Source organism: Pipra filicauda, unplaced genomic scaffold (assembly GCF_003945595.2).
Source record: "Pipra filicauda isolate LSUMZ 115617 unplaced genomic scaffold, ASM394559v2 scaffold46_size3722508_pilon, whole genome shotgun sequence".
Classification (NCBI taxonomy): Eukaryota; Metazoa; Chordata; class Aves; order Passeriformes; family Pipridae; genus Pipra; species Pipra filicauda.
Window position 1 is genome coordinate 2,110,364 of NW_024104609.1, and position 23,179 is coordinate 2,133,542.

General features: G+C 39.9%; 1 long non-coding RNA gene across 1 annotated transcript; it reads right to left on the reverse strand.

The window, feature by feature from the left end:
* Positions 1-12,951: 12,951 nt before the first annotated feature.
* Positions 12,952-19,597, reverse strand: LOC113994002. The gene is made up of 3 exons (XR_003542855.2): positions 19,465-19,597; positions 13,815-13,986; positions 12,952-13,220 (listed from the first exon to the last, which is right to left on the reverse strand). It is a non-coding gene; the product is annotated as an uncharacterized LOC113994002 (long non-coding RNA).
* Between the last annotated feature and the right edge of the window lie 3,582 nt (positions 19,598-23,179).

The following is a 23,179-nucleotide window of genomic DNA, read 5'->3' on the forward strand; positions in this document are numbered from 1 at the left end:
TCATGAGTACTTTTTTTCCCCTGACACTCAAAATATCTGCTGGAAAGCCTTTTCTGTTCTTATGCAAGTGCCTGTCAGCCAAGGGGAAAGGACTGATGCTCTGAGGCTTCCATTTTCAAACCTGGCATATTTCAGGAACCATCTCTGAAAACTCAGTGTTCTTTGGTAAGAGGCACTCTTTTTATGTGGTTGGTTCTAGCATGCCAGGTAATTATTGTTTTTTTGTCTAATGTGTATTTTGATTGTACAGGCAGAAAGAACACAATATAACCATATACTGAACCATCTTTTAGCCTTGGTACCTACAAACTTGCTCAGTAGTGATTGCAAAGACAGAAATGGTACCATAAAATGGACTCAGGTGTTTGTTTTGTTTTAAGCACTTGAGAGGCATAAACTATCTTTCAGTTTTCTTCAATGTTCCATTGACAGTCTACAGGTTTGGATCTTTCCAAGAGAACAGAAGAGGTTTTTGGGTTGATCTGTGTGAATTATTTGCTCTTTAATCTTGCTCTGTTTTAGCTTGGTTTCTGAGTCTTTCAAAGTAAGTTTCAAACCATACCATTGGTGGAGAAGGGCTTTCTTAAAATATAGGTTTAATAAAAGGTTTATTTGGTGCAAGCTTAACTAGATAATGATTGCTTCCTGTTTAGTGAAGATTGGCTAGCAAGGGTTGTCTCTTGGCTCCCTGCACACTTTGAGCCAGAGGAGATGGCTGCACCCAGCAGGAGATGGTGCACCCTGTCAGCAAAGCTGATTAGGTTTCATCCACATCTGTGAGTTTTTTGCAGAGCCATCTTCAAATACTTCTTTCAGAGACAGACATCAACATGGTTTATGCCAAACTTACATTAGAGGTCAGTCAGAACCTCACAGGCTTGAATAAAATAAAACAAGGTAGACAAGGTTTAGCTATTAAGCCCCTCTGTACCAAGGCTTAGTTGCCTGACAGAATTAGCATCACCTGGGCTCCACTGAGTAATAAGAGCAGGCAGGCAGCTGTATAGGTGCCACTGGGCAGCAGAGTAATAGAGAGCCCTGGAGAAGCTTCTGTGGCAGTGGAGGGCAGTTATAGGATTAGATACACAAACCCCCATCCAAACTCACAGCAAAATCAAATGGCATCTTTCCTTCTACTGTGACAGAAGCTGGATCAGGCCTCCCATGAATTGTAACGAATAGTTATATTAATCCACTGCTATGTAGCTGTTAAAATCCTGCATCTCCTTCGCTGGGATGATGGTGCAAGGCTAAATCACCATGGATATTCGATTGCATTCTGGCTCATGTAGCTGTAAGAGCATTACGAGGCAGCATTTTATCTAAGAAGAGTGCTCTCTACAGTACTCACAACAAATCTCAACTTATTGAAACTCCAGTGATTAAATGTTTTACAGACCCCTGCAACATCAGAAGACTCTGTGAAATAGGCATGGCTGCTTTCAATATGACCTCATAGGGATCTGATTACCATTTTGGCTCTCTTCTCACAGTCATTCAAGTGGACCTTCAAGGAAGTGTAACCCTTTCACTTTCAGATTTTCTCGGTGTGCAAAACACTTGCTCAAGGGTAAAAGCCTTGAGTACAAAACCTGTGACACTGGAGCCAAATAGTGAAACTTGTGGTAACTGTGCTGGTCTTGAGCACATTACAGCAAGAAATGAGATTAGAGTAGCTATATGTGTCGTTTTGGAAAAATTCAGGTCCAAAACTGAAAATATAGCAGAAAGTCTGGATTAAACACATTCTTGCTGAATTGGGTGTGGTTAAGTGTTTGACATATGTTCTTGTGTTGGCACCAATTATTGATAAAATTCTGTTTGAAAGGAGTAGCTGACACTACAGTACGTGCAGAGCCTACGCGAATCCAGTTGCTTAAAATGTAGTTCCTGCAGATTAACAGTGTGACCAAAGTTTTCATTCCCCTCCTTTTGGAGCAGTCACATTACAAATGCACATCAAAGAAAATGAGCTCTGTTCTGACTTACAGTCTAGGCATGTTCCTGACAAACCACATCTGATGAAGAGTCTTAAAGAAATAGCACAAGCAACACTGCCAGCAGCAAAACAACAAAAGGGCTGGCCCCTTCCACCAATAAAGGGAGCCTGGTTAATCAAAGGATTTTGTACCAGGGAGAGGAACTGTGTGCTTTACGTTGAAGCAATGCAGTTGAATGATACATATGTAATGACCTACCTCGGCAGCATTCGAACAAATCACATTTAATTACATATCTTTTCCTCCCATGATATTCTTTTCAGTTTCACTGCAGTCTGGGAAATCAATAACAAATGTTCATTTTTAATGTCTCTGTTCTCTAGCCTTGGATTAATTATGCACATTCCTTCTGTCCTTATAAGGACAGGGCAGCTCTTCACTTCAAACAATGAAAGCAAACACGCAAAGAAAACCTCCCTTCTTAGTATTCAAAACAATAGGAACATGAATCATGAACCAAATCTGGTCTTTCCTATTGTGGTGTGCAGCACCTTCTGATAAGGTATGCCTGGCTTCCTCCCAGGGCTATTGGCACTTTTTGTGACTGTTATGGTGTTGAGGAAATCAACTTTGATTTCATGACCAGAGTTAGCTGCCGAGTCAAGCACCCGCAAGGAATTGGGGCAGCTCTGTTTTATTGCTGGCTATTTGCTTCCATGGTCAAACCAAATAACATCTCTTATTGCACAATTCCTTTATCTACAGCGTAGGAATGACCATGCTTTTGTAAATCCCTCTCAGTGACCTGTGAATGAAAAACTCAGCACAAGCAGAGTCATTATCAGCATTAGTGAGGTGACGCCGGGGTTCGTGACACTCCTTGTGTGCAAAGTCACAGGTGCGAAGCAAATGAGCTCTTTAAATAAAGTGTGTTCCTTCAAGACACTGCAGTTTAGGCACCAGGGCCCATATTTAACAGACTGCAATGAGAGGTGGCTTGATGTTTTACCAGGAACAAAATATTTATACAAGTTTGGTGAAAATAGCGAAGATTTTCACATATTCATGGGGAAAGCAGTAGTATTTCTTTAAGGGAAAAAAGAGCAAACTACAAGTTCCCCCGGTCTTGGCAAATCATGAGGCGTTTTTCATTTTGTAACATCAAAGTCGGCTCCTCTTCTTTGATGTCTTCGCATGCTGTTTAAGGTAAAGCATGAATGAAGAAATGTCAATCTGCAAGGTGTCCATGTAGTTTATGCTGAACACTGAAGAGGACTTGTAGATAAAAGGCGAACACAAGGTTTGATAATGAATGTCCAACAAGGAGGTGTGCATATCTAAAAGGAAACACTCAGCTGGAGAACAGCTCTGCAAACCTCAAAACTCTACTTAGCCCAAGTTAAAGAGATTAAGAAAAAGTGGATTTTTTAAAAAGTGTAGAATCAAGATGGGAATTTGGCAAAAAATCCTTGTTGTTCTACAAGAAATGAATGTTCTGTCAGTGGTTTTACCTAACAATAATGAGTGTACCACCCACTGTGCTTAATTTGACAAGACATAATTTTGAGAAGATGCAGAGTTAATACTGGGAAAAGCATCAGAGAGGAAAGTATAAACCAGCACAGTTCATTTTGGAAATTTAGAGTGGTTGCTTTGTGGTCTCTAGTGTCTCAACACTGACAAAAGATGTGTGCTGAATCAAACAAAGGAAAGTGTCAATTATTTAACTGGCTTTGTACCTAGGATCTAGAGACTGTAATGGAGTGATAGTCACTTGGGGAGGCTAAACAGTTTTGGGAAGGCATATTCTGGATCCAAACCAGATATTTTTCATGAGGAGAACATCCAGTGATGTTACTGGAAAATTAGCTGTAGAAGGGGGTGTTACTACTGTATCTTCTTGCTGCTAGCATTAAATTTAAGTTTCTTTTTCATTATTCTTGAAGCTGCAAAAGGTTGTTTTGATGAACTGTGTGTGCTTTGCTTGATTTACTCACAGAGCAAGTGCACCGGGCGTGTTGCCCTGGAAAAGGGAGCACCCATGGGGGCTGCGATGGGAGTCCGGGCTCTCTGCCAGTCAGTCTTTTCCTTTGCTGAGACAGCTCTGTGGGCTTGGAGTCTAAAATGTATCAACGTCTTAATATTACCATCTGTGTGCTGGAAACTAGACTGAGACTGCAAAGTACCTTTGATTAATGAACAGGGCATAAAACCCCTGCAATGGGTGCCTGTTGCAATGGGGGGTATCTGAGTAAGTAATGTATACAGGTGAGTTCCCAGGCATAGCCAGGCTCCTTTGGTGTGTATTGACTTGTATGACACTAAAATGAGCCTTTCCTGTTAAAATCAGAAATATTTGTCAGAACACAGAGATGACTGGATGTTTCTTGTGTGATAGTTAAGGAGTAGATAGCCACAGAAATCCACTCAATAGCTTCAGTCGAAGCACTTAAATTCTTATCAGGCTTTTCTTCTGTCAGTTGAGAATAATCAGAAGAAAACAATATTTAATAGCACTTTGAATATGGGGAAGAGACATGCACAAACACAGAGCTGCCCAAAACTCCCTGGAAACTTTTCAGCCTTGGGATGATAACTTATAAAAGAAAAATGAGGGTTATAATGCATGGGAGCATTGACACTGTATCTGTTTTCATTCTTACATGAGGGACATCTTGTGAGAAGATAACAATATTAGTAGAGAGAACGCCTACATTTTCTCTGGAAAGCTATCTATGTGTCCTAAGAATCATCCCTTGTATTTCTTGAACTTTTCTTCCTCTCCATTCTACTTTAACAAAATAATGTGTAGAGACAAAAAATAAAATCTGAATAAAAGAGGACCTTTTCTTTCATCCAAATCTCCCTGTCGGACTCAGATTATTTTGGCTGAAGAGGATTAGGTGTGGAAGAGTGTCAGGGAAAGTCCAAAGTCAACAGCCAAATGTAATTTTTCTACGTTTAGGTGAGACAAAAGTGAACAGAGATTATCTGATTGTGAATACTGTGAGTTGGCTATAATACATGCTGATTTACAGAGTACAGACATATAAAAATGAGATCTGGCATAATTTTAAGACTCAACTGTTTAATAACTTCTCTAAACTTGGATTTATTTTTTTTTTTTATAGTTTTATCATCAACCTATGGGTTCCACGTCCATTAGAGAAATGCCTTGGAAAATCCAAGAATGGGAAAGCTTACCTGGGAATGGTGTGCAACTGCACTACCCTTTGGAGAACTGTTGATAAAAATCCTACCGAATGCCATTACACACAGGTAGAGCCTCACTGAGCTATTCCCTGCTAAAGCACCAGGACCTTGTTTTGGGGGTTGAATGGAACATGGGAACAAGAAAGAAGATCCTTGTGAAACAGTGAGCACAGGAGCAGAACTAACACTGACCATTATATAGGAGCAGAAAAATAGAGGGTGGCATCTTTATTCCTGCATCAAGTGCTCCCAAAGATCTGTAGTCAAATCTCATGCTTTCAGGTGCAAATGTGCAGCAGAAGAAATGTTTCTGTAATAATCTGACTGATCAGGCTGATGCCACAGCAATAGGAGCAGCTGAAATACTGTGTGTTGTTGTAAGATGCTGTGTGACATCAGAGATCTTTCACCTTAAAGTCTAAAAGAAATGTCTGAAATCTCTTGCTGGCATTCAAAACTTAAGCTTAATTTGAAGTGTAATTGCATCAGATCATTCTAAAAAATAATAACAATACACAAGAAAAGAGATGACAAAAGTACTCCCAAAACATTTTCAAGGACTTCAGTTCTTGTGTGTTCCTAGTGCAGTGATGGGATCACACAGACCCTCAAGTTCACTTTAGCTGCCTTCGGTGCAGGTGCCAGGGAAGCTGTCACAGAATGAAATTCAGCCCAAACTGTAAAACCCATCTGGGCTGCTGAGCATTGCCAAGTCTGTCCTGTCACAAAAGCACTGAGCCATAGCCAGGCTGTATTAAGAACAGTTTGGTTGTCTGAATGCAACCATCACACCTCCCATGGCATTGTAGGTATTTTCTTCGCTGTGAGCCACGCTAATATGCTGAAGGATTTGATCCACTATTCATAGAAACTGTTCCAGCAGACAACAGTGTCAACCTTAGTATTGCATTTACAGAATGAAATTTTTATTCGGATTTTTATTGTTGTTTTTCTAAAGAGTTGCAGTTACACAGAACTCTGGTCTGAAGCTGACATTATGTTGTCACAAGTATCTTTTTAGTCCAATTAAGTCCCATTCTTATACAGAATTCATCTTTGTGGTTGAACTGTTACAAGGAACACTCATATTCACTTTATTTGTCTGGTATATATCCTAATATTTGCTGGGAAATATAATTTTTGAGAAGAGAGATTAGCTTTCAAGCTCTGAGTCTTTTAAATGTCATCTCTGTGAAAACTGACAGTTGGTAGGTGGAGAGTTAGTATTGTCTGACAACGATATTCATGGGGAGCAACTTCAAAATGCAATGCAGAAGAAAAGAATTTCAGGACTCTCAAAAGACTTTGGAAGTAAGAAAGTTTTACCCTTCAGCACTGAGAAGGCACTGTATTTGTTCTAGGAGACTTAATCACCTCATTTTGTTATGATCCTCTCTGAGTTCAATTTCTTCAGACAAAGGGAATTGGAATAGGATTGGCAGATAAGGGGTGATCTTGACATTTGAATCCTTAAAAGATAGAAGAACCAGTGGATAAATTAGTTCAAAGTATATTCTCTTTCTCAGAGAGTTGGACTGCAGTATTCAATGGAGTGCCACACTGCTTCAGCTTACAGTGGTGATGGTGATGATGATTTTTTTTGTATCCTGTGTATTTTAGTTGGGTCTAGAAGCCCTATTCAGCTTCACTTGTGTGAGGCACTTCATACAAATCTTATGCAAAGATAATCCCTGCTTAGCAGAACAGATCTGTTACAGAATCTGAGTTCTGTCGTACTCCAGCTCTGAAATTCGGGGTCATTGTCACAGGAAGGCAGATGTCTCTATACAATAGCAAAAAAAGTGGGGATCTTCTTACAGTTTCTGACACTAGAAGGTATGTGACAACCAAAGCCTCCCTTCTTCCCCCATTTTGAAATTTTTTATCCGCTTAATCCCTTTTTATATAAATTTTAATTTTTTTAGCCTTAGGAGCTTTGATCTGTTTTGTCCCTCCCTAGAGAACAGCCACAGTTTTGTCCTGTCCCTCCTCTTATTCCTTTTGCCTTTATATCCTTCTGTCTTTATATTTCCTTCCTTGTTCAGACAGTGTCATGTATTGTGCTTCCTGAACCTGCAACTTCCTTCCATGCTCATAACTGTGCCTGTTCAAACACTGTCCCCTTTGCCAGTTCCCTGCAACCTGCTGCAGCTGCAGTGCAGCCCACTCCTGGGGAACACCCTGAATGGGAAACAGCTCCTGGCTCATCCCCTGCATGTTGTCTCCAAATATTTTGCTGCTCTGCTTGGATTTTAAAGCTCCTTGGATCCACCTCTCTCTCCTATAGCACAGGAAACTCTGACAGCACTTAACAGGCAATGACTGGCAACAATAAGAAGAGTCTTCAAAGAGTTATATTTACATATAAAATGCACAGGGACATTTATGTACACCAGATGGCCCAAAGCAGGTGGATATTATAATGTAGCTATGGTTTACTGCAATGCCAGAACAGGAGAGTGATGTTGTTACTAAAGCAGCACCTCGGGGTCCTAACCTGGGCTGTGCTATGACTCCTGTTTTACTGGCACTGTACGAATGTGTCATGTCAATCACTGACACGAAGAGCTCACAATCTAAACAGACAAGATAATTACAGAGTGCAGTGGATATGGAAAGACTTTCAAAGGTCCTGCAGCCTGCCAGAGGCAGAGCTCGGACTCCAGCTCAAGGCATCTTAGTACAAACTGAGCCTCTTAGTCATTAGTCCTTGCTGCTGTTTATTTGCCATGGATCCCGTAGGCTGCAACCCCCAGCCCCTTCTGTAAGCAAAGGGATCATTAGGAGCAAAGCACCTTAATCTTTTAAGGGCTCTGTGTGTCAGTTCTGAAGAATGTTGTCATGGCAAAAAATGGAAAAAAAAGTTTTCAAAGGGGACTGATTTGGGGCGGCAGCAAAGGTGCAAGGCTTTGGGTTTATATCATACCTCTAGGTGCAGCTGCAAGTTTTTTTGTCACCCTTTGCATGACTAAGTGGACTGAGCCCATTGGATGCTGCAGGTTGTGCTAATTCAGAGACTATTCAGACCTCAGCTGTGGTGTTTGTGGAGCGTATCATGCCTGAAGAACATGAGCAATTTCCTGAGTGCTTTTGTCTAAAATTACTCAAATGGGGTGTAAGTGAAATACAGAATGATCTTTAGAGGGGATCCTGGGATAAACAGCACAGGAGGATGGAGTTTGTCATACAGAAAGGTTCAGTGAGTCCATAGAGAAATGTGGTGCAGTGGGAAAAAGCTTCTGGAAAGGGAAATCCTGCCCCTAACCTGCTGCAGTTCAATGAGGTATCTATAAGCATGTGCACACCAATACTTTGATTTTCAACAAAACTTCTTGAAGGTAACACACAGAAGGTTATTGAAGACATTGCCTTTCAAAACCATTGATGGATAGGTTATTTTATTGAAAACTGGCTAAGAGACAGGAAATAAAAGTCTGGGTTAAAGGTCACTTCTCCACTGCTGGAGACAGAATGCTAGTCTAGGTGCACCACTGGCCTAGTCCAATATTTCTTATGTTCTTGAATCAGTCACAGTGTTTTTTCCAGAATAAGTTTGTAAAGTGACCACATGAATGTCTTCCACATTACCTAGAAGCAATTGGACTATTCTGTTCTCTGTGTTTAGTCAGGAGGGATTTGCAAAGTGGTATCTACATTATACAGAACTACAGAGTCAACTTTGGGCCATCCTCGTTAGCCTAGCTTAGGAACTTCTGAAGTAAATGCTAAATTCCAGGCCTGCTGGATCTGGATGTTGCTGTCTTGATCTTGGAGCACTTTGCAGCTAATTTACTTGTGGAGAGACAGTCCATTTTTACTGTTTCTGAATTTTGGTTTAAAACTGTGTTAGACTGTGTACCACTATATTCACTGAATGCCTTACTGAAGAAATAATGGGCAAATAAGCTGTCAGAGACCCAAAAGGGATGATTGTAATTTTCAGTTTATTATGAGGAGAAAATACATCTGGAGTGATCAAAGGTAAAAGCTTTGCCCTCCGGAGCAAAGGCAGCCCCTATGATGAGCAGACATATTGTGGCACACCTGGAGGTGAGCCATGGGTCGGATGCCTGAGTCTTATACTTTAAAATTTCCATTTAGAGGAGGGGAGTAAAAGTGAGAGCGAAGCCAAAGGAGGGGCAGGAGCTGAAAGGAAATAGAGTAGTGATTAAAACAGACCGAAGGATTCCATCCCCAGCCGGCACAACTTTGCTGCTGGGTCTCACATGCTGCCACAAGTTTTCAAAACTAACAACAACCTCGTCTCACTACAGAAGAAATAAAACAAACTTTAGCTCCTACTCCATCTCAGAATGAGAATTTTCAGTGTCAATCAAGTTGGGGGGTTTTTTGACAGAAGTAAGAATTTTCCAACATGTTATGGAAGAAAGGGGGAGCAATGTGGAGTCTGCTTCCTTGTAATCTGAGGCACTGGGAACTATATTTTTAAGGATGTTGGCCTCCCAAAATGGGAGCCTAGAAGACAAGCAGAGCAGGAGCACGTGGGTCTGTGACACCAAGGCAGCTGGATGGAACCTTGAGCCCCAAATAATCATTTGATATCACACCATATCATAAATAAAGAGAAGAATACAATAAATTACCTGAACAGAAGAATGGGACATCACAGCTGTGACAAGAAGTTTCTGAGATTGGAGACAATTGAATTAAAGAAAGTATTTGCTACCACAAAATGCCAGTGAAAACAAAGACAAGAACACAGCTTTGTTTTTGAGAATGAGAGGTCTTCGTGCTCTTGATGTATTTAATACCTGCTATGGACATGAATGTCATTTAAACTCCTGCAGGTCCAGCAGAAAAAAAATCTATAATAGATGGAATTAGAAAATACCTGCTCAGGATGATGAACCTCTAAAGAGAAATGTCTTTTCCAGTAGCTTCGTTCCTTAAAGTGTATCCAAACCAGGCACCTGAGGTACGTCCTGGGCTGTGATGGGGTAAGACTGCAAACCGTGGGCAGCTTTCTGTGGGCCTCAGCTCTTACCAAAAAGGTGCTGTTGAGGGAGTTTGGGTTGGCAGGATGGACTGCAATGCTGCATAGACGCTGTGCTGTGTTGGAGTCTGTGTAACTCTTGTTTACTGTGCTCTGTTGTTCTGTGGAGGGCCAACAGTTGTAGATGGAGAGAGTCCTGGACACCCCCCACCCCACAAAGCTGATACTTATGTCTCTTCAGTGCTAACAGCAGTTCTGGCTCCCTGCACTCTTTCTGACTCCCAGTTCCTGAAAGCAGACTGATGAGAGCTAAGCAGATTTGTTCTAGTGCTTTTAACCCCCTCATTCTTTCTCTTTTAATTCTGCAAATGCCATATGAAAGAAAAGGGAGTATCTACCTAACTTTAGGCTTGGAAACTAGGGAAGGCATTTGATTAAGATGTCATAATATGTGTTCCAGTTTAAGTCACAGAAGAAACCTAAAAGAAGGCTAGAGTGTTCAGAAAAAGCTTTAGAGATGTTTTTTTCTTTAGATGTGTTGTAACTTGATATTAAAGATGCTCCTAATTCTTCAAGTACAGTCAATGCAGACTTCTAAATCATTTGTTTCTATTCATGCTGAATTACTGCCACATGGAGTGGAAGCCAGTGAATAACTCTCTTCCCTTACTCTCCTCTTGATAAGCCTCGCTCAACCCCCTTGCCTTGGTGTAAGGAATACAGAACTAAAGTTTCATCAGGTCTAATGAAGTCTTGCCCTTTACAGATCCAAATTCACCTCTTTTTTTTCCCTTCTCTCTGAAGCGCTTCTTGGTAAAACAACTGAGCTGAATTAGGTTCTATTTTAAAATGGCCTGCTGCTGACAGCTTCAGTTCTACAAGCAGTTGAAAATGGCTGGCAAACCTTTATACAAACAGCATGCAAAACATCACACAAAGCCCAGGGAAGAAATGGCTTTAGATGTAGGGATTATAAAAGAGTGAATACAATTTTAAGATAAAATACAAGTGATTAAGTTAATGATGGATAATTTCATCAGTTTGAAAACTATAATTAATAGGAATTAATTGTATATTTAGACATTTAGCATAGCTCCACTAAAAACACTACATCAAACATAATGATATTGGAAGCCTATATAATGAAGAAATGATCCAGATGTTCATAAAAGCCTATAAAGCTTTAGAAAAAAAGGGACTGCATGAAGAAGCTGTAATGATAAAAAGATGCCACTTGCTGTTCTGCTCTTCTTTTAAATACATCCTTTCTGAAATAATGATTATCATTTGCACTTTCATCTTAAGTGAAATAGCATATGGCTTTGGCTGATTAAAGCCCCCTCCTGGTATTAATCAGCATCTTAGTATCATGTTTCTAATGGAGGCAGCAGTTGCCCTGCTGATATTGTAAGCTTTTTAACAACATCTAAAGTCTGTGGATCACTGCTGCTGGCAAGAAATAGCTTTGAGCCTCCTATGTACAAGACTATTGCAAAGATGTCACTTACAGGTGCAGTTTATACGAGTTTCTACAACATATTGTATTTTAAAGATTTGCTGAAACTTAAAGTTTAATAATTACCTTTAATAAGTAGTTGCCATTTTTTAAAAGAAAATCAGACAACTTTTGGGCCTGGCAACATAGAGACATCATGGAACCAGAAATCACATGCTGTAGGGAAGTGTTTGTGTGCTTTGATTGCCTATAAATCATCAAGTCTGCCTGCATGGCCACCACCCTTACCCTCACCCAGGCCAGCAGCGATGCTCTCAAGCTGACCTGACAGCTGTGGCACAGCCCCATGCACAAATGGCCACACACAATGGCAAAGCTTGGCTTAGGAGTGTTGCAGATTTGTCACATTATCACAAAAATGCCAAGGGAGACCTGCAGGCAGAGCTGTGGTGGAGTACAGCAGCTCACACAACCACCCAGGTGTGGGTGCTCATTGCTGGAAGGGCCCTGCCCCTACAACACCAGGCCAGAGGGAGTGCAGGGAGCCCAGACTGTGGGATTTAAGGGAGACTGCACTGTTCTCTGACACAGAAATACAGAGAGATGGGGGTGGGGGTTGCTTGAGTCTGGCATTTCCCGCAGGGACTCTGCCAGTCTCAGCTCAGCTGCAAGGCAGGAGAGGAGCCCTGGGCAAACCCTGGAGTGCAGGGTGTCAGGGTGTCCTACCACACTTCCTGAGCCTGGAGGGGCTTTGCTTGTTCCTCTTGAGACTTGTTCTCATTTACCATTGAGATTTAACAATGCCCTCCAACTTAGTTACCAAACTTGCTTTGTTTGTGCTGAATGGTAAACCAACCAAACAAGCACGGAACAGCAAGAAAATTGATGTTTACAAAAAAAATTTAATAAATGTTATTACTTCAGAGATTTTCAAAGGAAGGAATGTCCTGGTAAGGCTGACAAGCCAGACAGGTCTTCAGCACCATTTTTTTATGCATGAGGGAATTCTCAAGACTTGTTATCTTGTGTGTCGTAGTGATAATAGTTTACACATATGGATACTTCCCCAGATCTGGTATTTCTGCCTTAGCACCTGGGAATCCTGTTGGACGCTGCTTCCATGTTCTGTTTGATGTAGCTACCCTAGGGCATTGTGGATGCATAAAATCCTTCAGCACTCCACTCCTTTTCCCTCTGGATTGCTGTATTAAAAAATGTAGCATGTAATGCTTAATTCTGTTTTACAAAGACATTTTAGCAAAGCAATGCTAGCATAACTCTATTATTGTCACCTACTCCTTCATTAGCTCCCATCTTTCTTTTCTTGTCATAGTAATATGTTCATCTAACAATTTCCTATGTGGCAACTGGACAATCAGTCTCTGCTCTTTTGTAAATAGCTGTTATTAACTTAATATTTTGTCCTTGTCTTTTGAAGCTGCAGGGCTCACTGGCTATCACCATCCACCACGTTCCTGCTGATTATCTATCATGACTCACAAGAGAGTTGGATGATTTGACTGTTGTGTTTCATTTATCTTACGCATTTTTCCTGTAACACATTCCAATGGCCATGCTTGTCTGCTCCTTCCATCCCATAGGTCGATTTGAATCTTGAGGCTTTGGCAGGTGTATTTGATCTTGAATTTTTTCAATTCTAAAAAAAATGTACATTTGTTTGACTTGCATTCTTTATTTTTAAAGTAATCTAATACTCTGATTTTTAATTTACCATTTTCCAACTCTCCATTTTGTTTTAGAATCAGCTTCTACTGGAACCTGGTCTCTAGAATCTATTTCTTTTTCTATTTCTCTGACTGTGTGTTCTTGAATGAGGATATCTTTACATCTTTATAAATATTACTTGCCTTATTAATAACCATTAACCATCTAAAAACTTCAAATTCTTTCTCTTTCTAATGTTAGAACATATGAATCATAGTCATACACTGCATACATTATACGAACAATTTCATCTCTTTTTCTTAGTCAGAATTGGTGGTATCATGGCCAGTTTACTCCCCAGAAGAGCTCCTCTTGGCAGCTTAATGTCTTTTTATTTAGTTATTCGCCATCTGTATCTTGTTTCTGTTCTATTTTTTATTGGCTATTGATGAGGTCAAGATGCTGATTTGGCAGTTGCTGCTGACCACCTGTTTTTCAGCTCATTAGCCCACATGGCTGCCACAACCTCATGCAGCCAGTACAGAGCCTGCCTATCCAGAGGTTTAGTCCTAATCAATTTACTTACAAGCCACAGGGAGTAAGCCACAAGCCACTCACAAGTCCCTTCTGCCACTGCTCCATCTCACTGCTAACTGTCTGCCGGAGATCTCCCAAAGAGGATGTTCCAGAACAACCATTCTCAAAGGCGGTGCAAATTTTGGTCAGCCTTTCCATAAAGTAACAGGAGAATCTGCTTCCTGTTTTAAAAGAACCAATGGCATTGTGTTTCATTAGCAACCAACCACACGTGCCTTTTTGCAAAATTTCCTCTTTGATCATTACAGTGCCTTCATTTTTCTTCCCCACTAATTTGGCATTACTGGGTTAAAAGAGGAGAACATGGAGTTGCCACCGGCCACACATCTCGGGAAGTGAGCAGCAGCTACTGCCCCACAGAGTGGGATCTGCATCTGAGAAATGGAAAACAGGGACCACATTTCTCCCAGCTTTCTAGAAGAGAATTTTAATACTGGCAGCACCACTGAGTTTTGAGCAGCTGTGTGCATTTTCTGCCAGTGAGAATTATACTTTGGGGACAGAAAACCTAATTGTCTTTTCATTTCTTTTCCCTCCCCCCTCTTAATGAGAAATTACTATTCTTAGTGATTTTATAGTGACATCTACAAACTTACTCATGAAGCATTTCCACACTTTGCTAAGCGCTGTAAAATGAGCAGGGTGTGTTTCCTTCAGTGTCATAGATTTGCTTACAAGTTTGTAATTCAGCTGCTGAATTCCACATAGAGCTGCTGCAGAGCTGAAAGTCAAGCAGCACTCATGTTGTTGTCTAGGTACTTAGTAGTTCTTTTCTTTCTGAATACTTCACAATCCAGTCCTTATATTTCTGTCTGATACCAGGAATAAACCTGAAGAAGTAAATTTACCTAACAGAAGAAGAATATGTACTTGCAGAGAGTTTACATTTTGGCCAGTCTTTGTTTACTTGAAGGTTGCTTACCACCTGAACCACTGAATATATCAGCTGAAACGTTCTTCTAGGATCCCAAAGGGCAGAAAGACTGCACATTTTCAGCAGTGAAATGGAGTGAGTTTACTTTAAACTGCATTGCGTCCATGGTAGTAAGACTCTGCTCCTCGCATTTCTTTTGGATTCCTCGTAATTTCTTCAGATTCACAAGTGTTTGACTAATAATATACACAATGGTCCTGTCAGTCTTAGTGCAGAGTCTGCATAGCTATAAATTGCGTGACATGACAATTATCATGCAATTTGGGGGTTGTGGGAGCTGTAAACATTATAATAACCTGATTTAAATACTCAGTGCTCCAACAAATTAGGCATGATTACAGTAAGTTGAGTTCTCCCTTGAATGCAAATGCAGCTTCATCCAATTCCAATAGCAATTCCATAAAAGTACATAGAGAGAGCATGTGGCTCATAAAGTATTTTTAAAAAGGAAAATGTTGTATATATTAATGAACACAAAATAAAACCCAGGGGGAAATATAAATATACTTTGTGATGCTTATCTCAGGGATAATTGTTTAGATTTTTACATCTGGAACAGCTAGCATTTCAAAAGCTAAATATTTGATTTCTACAGTTTATTTTATTTATATTAGGCATTCTCCATGTGTCTGAAATTTATTCCTTTGCTCTGGCCCTGCAACATTTGCACCTTTATCTTGTACATTGAAGCTGCAGTGCTGCACGGGCCTTACATGGGCCCTGTGCTAATAAGCAGGTGTTCAGTGTGTGTCCCTCTCTGTGCTTCTCTGGGCTAGTGTTTATCACCTGGAGAACTGTAGAGTGTAGGAGCTCTAACTGTGGGTTGGTACCGCCCAAATCTCATTCAAAGAAAAAAACCAAAAAGCCACTCCATTTTCCAAAATCTGCCATTGCTAAGACAAGAAAAAGCAGATGGATGGGGAGAGGCAGGGAATAAAGAGAAGCAATGACAGTATTGATCAGTGCAAGTGTGCACCAAACTGTGTGTTATGTTTAGTTGTCTCCTTCACAGTGTGTGAGGGCTGTGGAGGGGGTATCTTTACACAGAGTGGTTTAGTTTTGCATTGGGGTAATTGGCTCAAAGCTGAGGGCATATGAAGGATAAAATTTCCACTTGAGTTTCCAAGATAAAAGTGCCTGTGCGTAGCTAGAAGTGTCTGTCTAGAGATGAGGTAGAAGCCCAGATGGAGTGTTTTAAACATCCAGATTCCATTCATTCAGCTTTTTTTAGTTGTTGTGTGTTGGAATTCTGCAGATAAATACAGAGGACATCCCAAAACAGTGATGCACCATGGGTTGTTTGCAAAGTGCCAGGAAGAGCTCTGTTCTGTGGCTGACAGTTGAACCCCTGGAGCACAGACAGCGTCATCCTGACAGAGAAGGGACATCGCAGTGAACACTATAAAGGTAAAACTGAGAGAGGGGAAAGCCACAGAGAGTACAGAGCTGTCAATAGAGATCAGAGTAGAACCTAAGATACCCATTTCCTTCCCGCATGTTACTTTCCCAAACTCCTTTAAAATATGCTAGTTTTGATGGACAAGCCCAGGAGTGCAGCTGTGTGTTTCCCTCTGCCACCTGCATCTGAAACAGCTGGATGTGCAGATCACTGTGTACTTCTGAGGTGACACCAATGGCATGTGCTGGATGGCCCAGCCTGTCCCGCTTCAGAGCAGCACAGGCACCACTCCACCTCTGAGACGTGGTGCATCACTTGTGCTGTGCCTGAGCTGGGGCACAGCACAGCATCTTGGCTGTCATGCTGATAGACCAGCAGCAACAGAAGCTAAAGCGAATTGAGTATCAGCCCATTGCATATCTGCTATAAGCAGAAACATTTGCAGTGATCAGTCAGCAGTTTATTGGCTAAGATCAACAACTGAGATAACTACAAATAAGTGGCTTTGCAGCCTTTTCTTCTAGCATGTCTTTTGCAATCTGTATGAATTATTACAGTGGGTTTCAAGAGGTACAAAGAAAGTTCAGCTAACAAGCAAGTAGATATAAAAGGAAAGGATAAAGGGAAAGTCAATGTTAATGGCTTTTCCTTACCAAAGACAGCTGGAGTTCATAACTGTATCACTATTAGTCTGCACAGTGTCATTGTCAGTCTGAAGACAAAAAAAATCGATGTGCTATTTTCTTTTTTCTTTGAGAAGAGAAGAATGTGAGAACTAGATTAGGATAGATGAGTTCAAATATCAGGTCTGGTGGCAAATAACATCGGGATTAGAGAAATGAAAAGGTTCTATGAACTCTGGCCAGAAATTCCACATTTACTAGAAATCCAGTAGTGCTCTTGTTCTCTACCAGGGTGCTATGATCTTCAGTGCTGTCCTGACTGTTCACTTTCCTTAGCACAAGTGAAATCTTGTGGAGAGATTTAGCCAGAACATTTTGTGCCATGAGTGCAACTGCTTTCATTATCTAGAGTTAGTGCTCAAAGAGTCTTTAAGAGAGAACCTGGTTCTAGACTAGTTCTTGCTCATAGTCAACATCCCACCATGGCTCAAGGAGGAGCTCAGCCAGTGACAGCTTTTGAATATGATGAAAAAACCCAAATTCCCAATGATGACTTATGAAAAATGTCAGGTCTTTTTCTACAAGTAGGGACTTTTTGACTAGATTACAACATGGAAAATGGTACTGTTAAAACCCCCTCATTGACCCAGCCATTTCTTGCTTCCCTTGCTGCCCAAAAGGGTTATATAGAGGATTGATATTTCCCACTGAACAGCTGATATATATGGTCTCAGGAAGCACCATTCCAGCAGTTCCTGAAATACAGTATTGCCAGCTCTTGCAAGTTAAATGAAAACCTCACAAAACTTTTTTTAAAGCTTCAGTTCCTTGTCCCAATGATTAGGTGAAAAGCTCAGTTTTCATAAAAAAGTAAACACCTCGCTTTATGAAGATGGATATAGTGAACAAACTTGATTATATATACTTTTATAGGTTCAGGAAATATCAGGCTCAGAAGAAACTGAAATATGTTATAGTTTTTAGAACACTCCTGAGTTTTTAGATTTGATCTGCATGTTTTTAATTCTTTGTTTTGCATACTGAAAGTGTAGAAATTTAAAATTATTCTAAACAGCATTATGATGAAATAGTGATGTTTGAACCCACTTTAATATTTAAAAATTGTGATGAACTGGAATTCCAAAAAAGTTAAATTGTTGTTTTATTACTTGTTAGATAAATGATGTGTTGGTAATATATCATATTCCTTTTCTGATAGTTAATTAAAAAATACCTGATTGCATGCAATGTAGAAAGTGGATCTTTCAATTCATTATTAATGTGCATACTTCTTGTCCTAAGATAAGTTATCTCCAAAGGAGGAAAGAAAAAAATAGGTGAACATGTGAGGAAAGAGCATTTTCTGTTGATAATGTGGTGACTAGCCCTAGAAGGGAAAGAAATTATAGGTTTAGTTCTGAGAAGGCCTTAGAAGAAATCTTCCCATGACAGACTGTATGACTTCTTAGGTTTCTTAACGAGATCTTGGGACTGGCCATCACTATTTGGACACATTTTTGGTCTTGGTTCTCAAGTTATACACTGCTATCTGGTATTGAGGCTCTCTAAATTTCCCAACCTCGTCAACTGGCAGTGGAATCAGCACTGATTTTATTGTGTGTGCATTTTCACTTCTATTTATGGATCAAAATTAAAAAAGAAAGAAAGGAAAAAGGCTTCTAAAACAACTACTGCCACCTAGTGTCATACCAAACCCAGAAAATCCCACACAGGCAGCTCAAGCTCTTCCCACTGGAAAAATCCTCAACAGTAAATCCAGTTTTCATTGATTTCAATTGGCACCAACTTCCTCAGACATTAATGTTACAGCTTGTATAGCAAAACCTCTGTATTTTCCATCACTGTATCCAGAGGAATAGTTTTACATAGGAAATCTGAGAATCTGTGTGTGTGCATGGACGTGATGACAGAGAATTTAACTCCATTCTGCAGCTTTACAGTAATGCAGAGGTGGGCATGACTTGGCAGCCAGTGGCAGTGCTGTTGCAAGTGAAGAAATGTGTCTACCTGCTCTTTTAGCAGTTTCAGAAATCTGACTCTCAGCAACATAAAACTTTTCACTGAGATAAATACCACCATTCAAGTTAGCATATTTTAAAGCACTATAATAAGTGGTTTATACCTGATTTTCTTATGGTGGAAAATCCTTAAACTAAAGCTTAGCACAAGAAATTTGTGATGTAGCATTCTGCTTAAAATGATACAACTCCTCTTGATGCTTCATGTAGAATAAAAACTATTATGAGACACGGCACACCAGAAAATATTAATTACACTTCTTAGTGCTTGTGGCAATAATTCTGATTGAAATTAATTTCATCATTTATTAATATGAGGCTTGATACACTGTGTGCTGTTAAATATCCTTTCTACAAGACAAAAGCTCAGTCAGAACAGTGTTATTACCACTTACCTCTAATGGCTGGATGCTGAAATCCAAGTAAGATTATCTCTGTCTGATCTGAGGTTTTAGCAGCAAAGGAATCCACAGAGATTCCTGCAAATACTTTGGGCTCAACTAGTGCCTATTCTCTGAGGTCCTCAGTGGTCTTACAAATTAAGTAATCCTCCTAATATTTCTGTATTAACCTGATGTATGTTATAGAATACATTTTGTAGACTGTTAAAGGAAGGTGGAAAACCTGACACTGACAGCACTTACAGGTGTGTTCACAGGAACAGCACTTGGAAGCAGGTACTGTGTTGCTGTGTTAGCTGTACAGCGAGGCCCAGAGTCCAAAATTTTTCTCTGAGTTTCCTGTTCTTGGATCAGCACTCTTCTCAAATTACTGTAGAAGGATACAGAAAATGAAAGGAAATGGGGCACTAGTAGTCATGACTGTGAAAAGAGTAGGAATTGTCAAGAACCTCAAGCGAACACTCCATTTGCTCCTTAGAGGACTGTGAAGTAATAGCCACCATGACACAGACACATTCTAGAGCAGCATATGACCTCTCCATTTATGAAAAGGTGAAGTGACTAAAGTAAATGAAGTTAAGAAGGAGTGTTTGGCTATCATCTCCTTGCATGTCTTAGTGATCATCAGCAGATCTGGGAAAGTTTAGAACTGCAACCTGAGAGTAGTCTATGAACTACAAAGTGTATAAAAACTGGCAGAGCTCCTGATGCAGGAAAATGCTATGCAGCTGTTGAATTTTCAGCACATGAATATTCCCTGAAGTTTAGTGTGTACTCAGTCTTCACTGGATTGGCACATTAGCACTGAGAAGTTAAAGGACTGTCCTCCACAAACCCTTCATTCCCAGTGTTTTGAAAAGTGAGATACATTTTCTCTTACACAGCATCTTGGTCCATGCTCTGCATAATGTCCTGGTATTTCACTGGTATTGCTCACAAGAATGTCATAATCTGACCCTATATATTAGTCTTATACCGACATTAACAAAGCTTTTGCAGTTGGAACAGACAGGTGCAGTTGAGGTTAATGTGGAATTTCTTGCCTCATTGTCTTTCCAAGCCTACCAGTAAAGAAAGAGCAGTGAAGACATATCTATTCTGTTTTTCTTAAGTATAAATAACTCAGTTTTTAAACATTTTTTTTTTATCCTGAGGGTAGAGTTTGAGACAGTCTTGAAATATTTCTGAACAAATACTCCTTGCATAACATCCACAAATGTTTTAACCCCCTACTGTTTTTTCTTGACATATCTTGGCCTGGTCATATACAGAAAAAGAAGGCTTAACAAATGATCTCTATTTCTGTGAACTACATTATAAATAATGTAATTACAATGTTGGTCGTTCAGATTGTCCTGCTGTATGAATACACCCCAGCACCACGTTAAACTCAGAAAGAGTCCAATGCCTCTAAGCATTTTGGACAAATGTCTGCAAATCTGTATGGATGGATTCAAGTCTTTCAGCTACAGATGTTACTAAGCTTTAAAACCCCCCTAGAAACCTGTGTACACAAGTAGAGAAAATGCAGAATAAACAACCTTTCTACTTTTTTAGCACATATACTCAGATTTTTTGCTTAAATCATACTTGCAACATTCACCTGGTTAGTAGGAGCTGAAGCATCAAAGTTCTTAGAGCTATGGTTTTATAGGCTCTGGACAGATTGTTAAAAATAAACAGTGTTTCCTTGAAAGAACTTATAATCTATATAGACTAACACAGAGTAGAGGAAGAATGTCACACCTATAACTGTTTTAGCCTTTACTTTGTGATTTTAAACATGAACTTTATCATAGCCACAGAGAGGCATGAGCAGAAGTCACAAATGATGACATCTCACTCTTCCAAATAGTGTAGAGAGAACTAATGCTTCTTGGCTAGGTGGTTCACATAAGCTGCATCAGAGACATATCTCTCAAAAGCCCTGTGAAAGAAATGTGAATCTTCCTGATCATGGATTTTTTTACACAAAGGAACTGGGCCCTTCCCAGCCTGTGACACCATCTGTAATCTTGACTTGGACATGTGATCATTGAAACCTTTTAGGGGGTCTTTTGATATGGTCCCTGTCCAAGTGGTTTCCTGTGTTTATGCTCCCTCCCTGTCCCTTGTACCTGCCTTCAGGCTGGTTTACTTTTCAAGTGCCTGTTCAGGCCTATTCACTTTTTTTTTTTTTTGACTTCTTGTAGCAGTTGAATGACAAATTATCACACAAAGATTGCTTCTCTCATTATTTTTATTGATTTCTATCAATTTTATAGCAGAAGTTATTCATGGCAACAGTATTCTCGATTGATTCAGCAGAAAGCTATCAAATACACTCCAATGAAAAAGCTATATAGACAGCATGAACCTGACATTTCATCACTTAACCTTGCATTTAACTTGTAACCATGAGTAGTCCCATAGGCTATCCACTAGAAATGCTTGTGTTACCTGAGCTGAAAGCATTGGAGGTTAAAATGCTGTACAATTTAACCAATGTATTAAGAACAGATATAGGGACAAAAGGCTACAGGAGCCTTATTCCAGAGATGTTCACAAATGTCATGTAGTTGTTAATTAGCAGAGAACAATTGTGTTCCTGGAATGAATTTAGGGGATTGGCAGGGTGGATTGGAATTAGATGATCTTTAAGGTCCCTTCCAACCAAACCGTTCTATGATTCACACATTAATAGGGAGAAATTCAGGCCCCGTTGAAGTCAATGGGAATTTTGCCATTGATTAAGAGTGCTAGGATTTCACACATAATCTAAATGCAGATGCCTGGAAGAACATGGGAAGCAGACATAAATTCAGCAATGACACTGAGGGCAGACACAAGGATCTCTGTGATGTTGCCTTCCAGTGAGCCGCCTGTCAGTAGTGAAACCCTGATGAAAAACATCTTTCAGAAACTGCTTTCTGCAACATTTTTTCTGTACTTGTGTAGAAGTCAATGTGCTGGTGAGAAAGGAAGGTTAAAGAAAAGTGCCTTGGTCTTGCTATTGCAGTAATAGCGATTCATGACAACGTAGTAGAATTTAAAACTGAAATAGTTGAGCTTAGATGGAGGATAGTGAGCTCTATGGAGCTCTATTCTTTTGCATTTCATAATTGGTGCTGACAAATTATGGAAAAAGACATTTTGGCTAAATCATTGTCTGTATTAAAACTGTACACTAGGATTAGTTACTTCTACCTTTCTAAATTAAATGAAGTAAGGACAGGGAGACCAGTGGAATTACCAAAGGGGTGGAAAACTGGCTTCATATTTTCTTGGAACTCTTCTCCATAGATATTTGGGTGAAAATTGTTATCTGTAAAGGGAGATTTTTCAGAGCTCAAAAGCTGACATTGTGTTTCTGTTTATAGGTAAACTGTGTGAAACACAAAGATCAGAAATATCTTTTCTATGATTTTGATATGCACAAATATCTTCTAATATCTCATAAAAAATAATAATAATGGTGAAAGTAGATGTCTGATTCTGAAGGATTAACAAAAAAATCTATTCTTGAAGGTATTAGATTTTATAGTATTGATCTATCCTCCTCTCAGTCATAGAGTACCCTGCATTTTTAATTAAACTATTAATTGATGTTTCGGGCTAGCAACTGTTGTTCCAGTGGCTCACCTGCATCTGATCAAATGTTTCCTTCATTCAGTGAGAGAAGAGCTGCAAACAATTTAATCAGTGGCTCTGTCAATGTGCAGCAGCTGAGGATTTGGCCTGAAAACAGGTCAATATCCTTCATTTTACTTTTGCTGTATTTAACCCTAGAAAGGACTGCTTTTGGGGAAGTGTCTGTGAGAGTCTTTATCAGCAAAGGAAATGGTGAGTGCCCTTTTTAGTGGAAAGATTTTTTGGTTTTGTGACACAGAGCAGCTTGCTTTTTTGCATCACCTACAAATGTATTCACTTGGAACCTGGGAAAAGGATGGGTCAATGAAAAAATAATGCAAGTGCATTT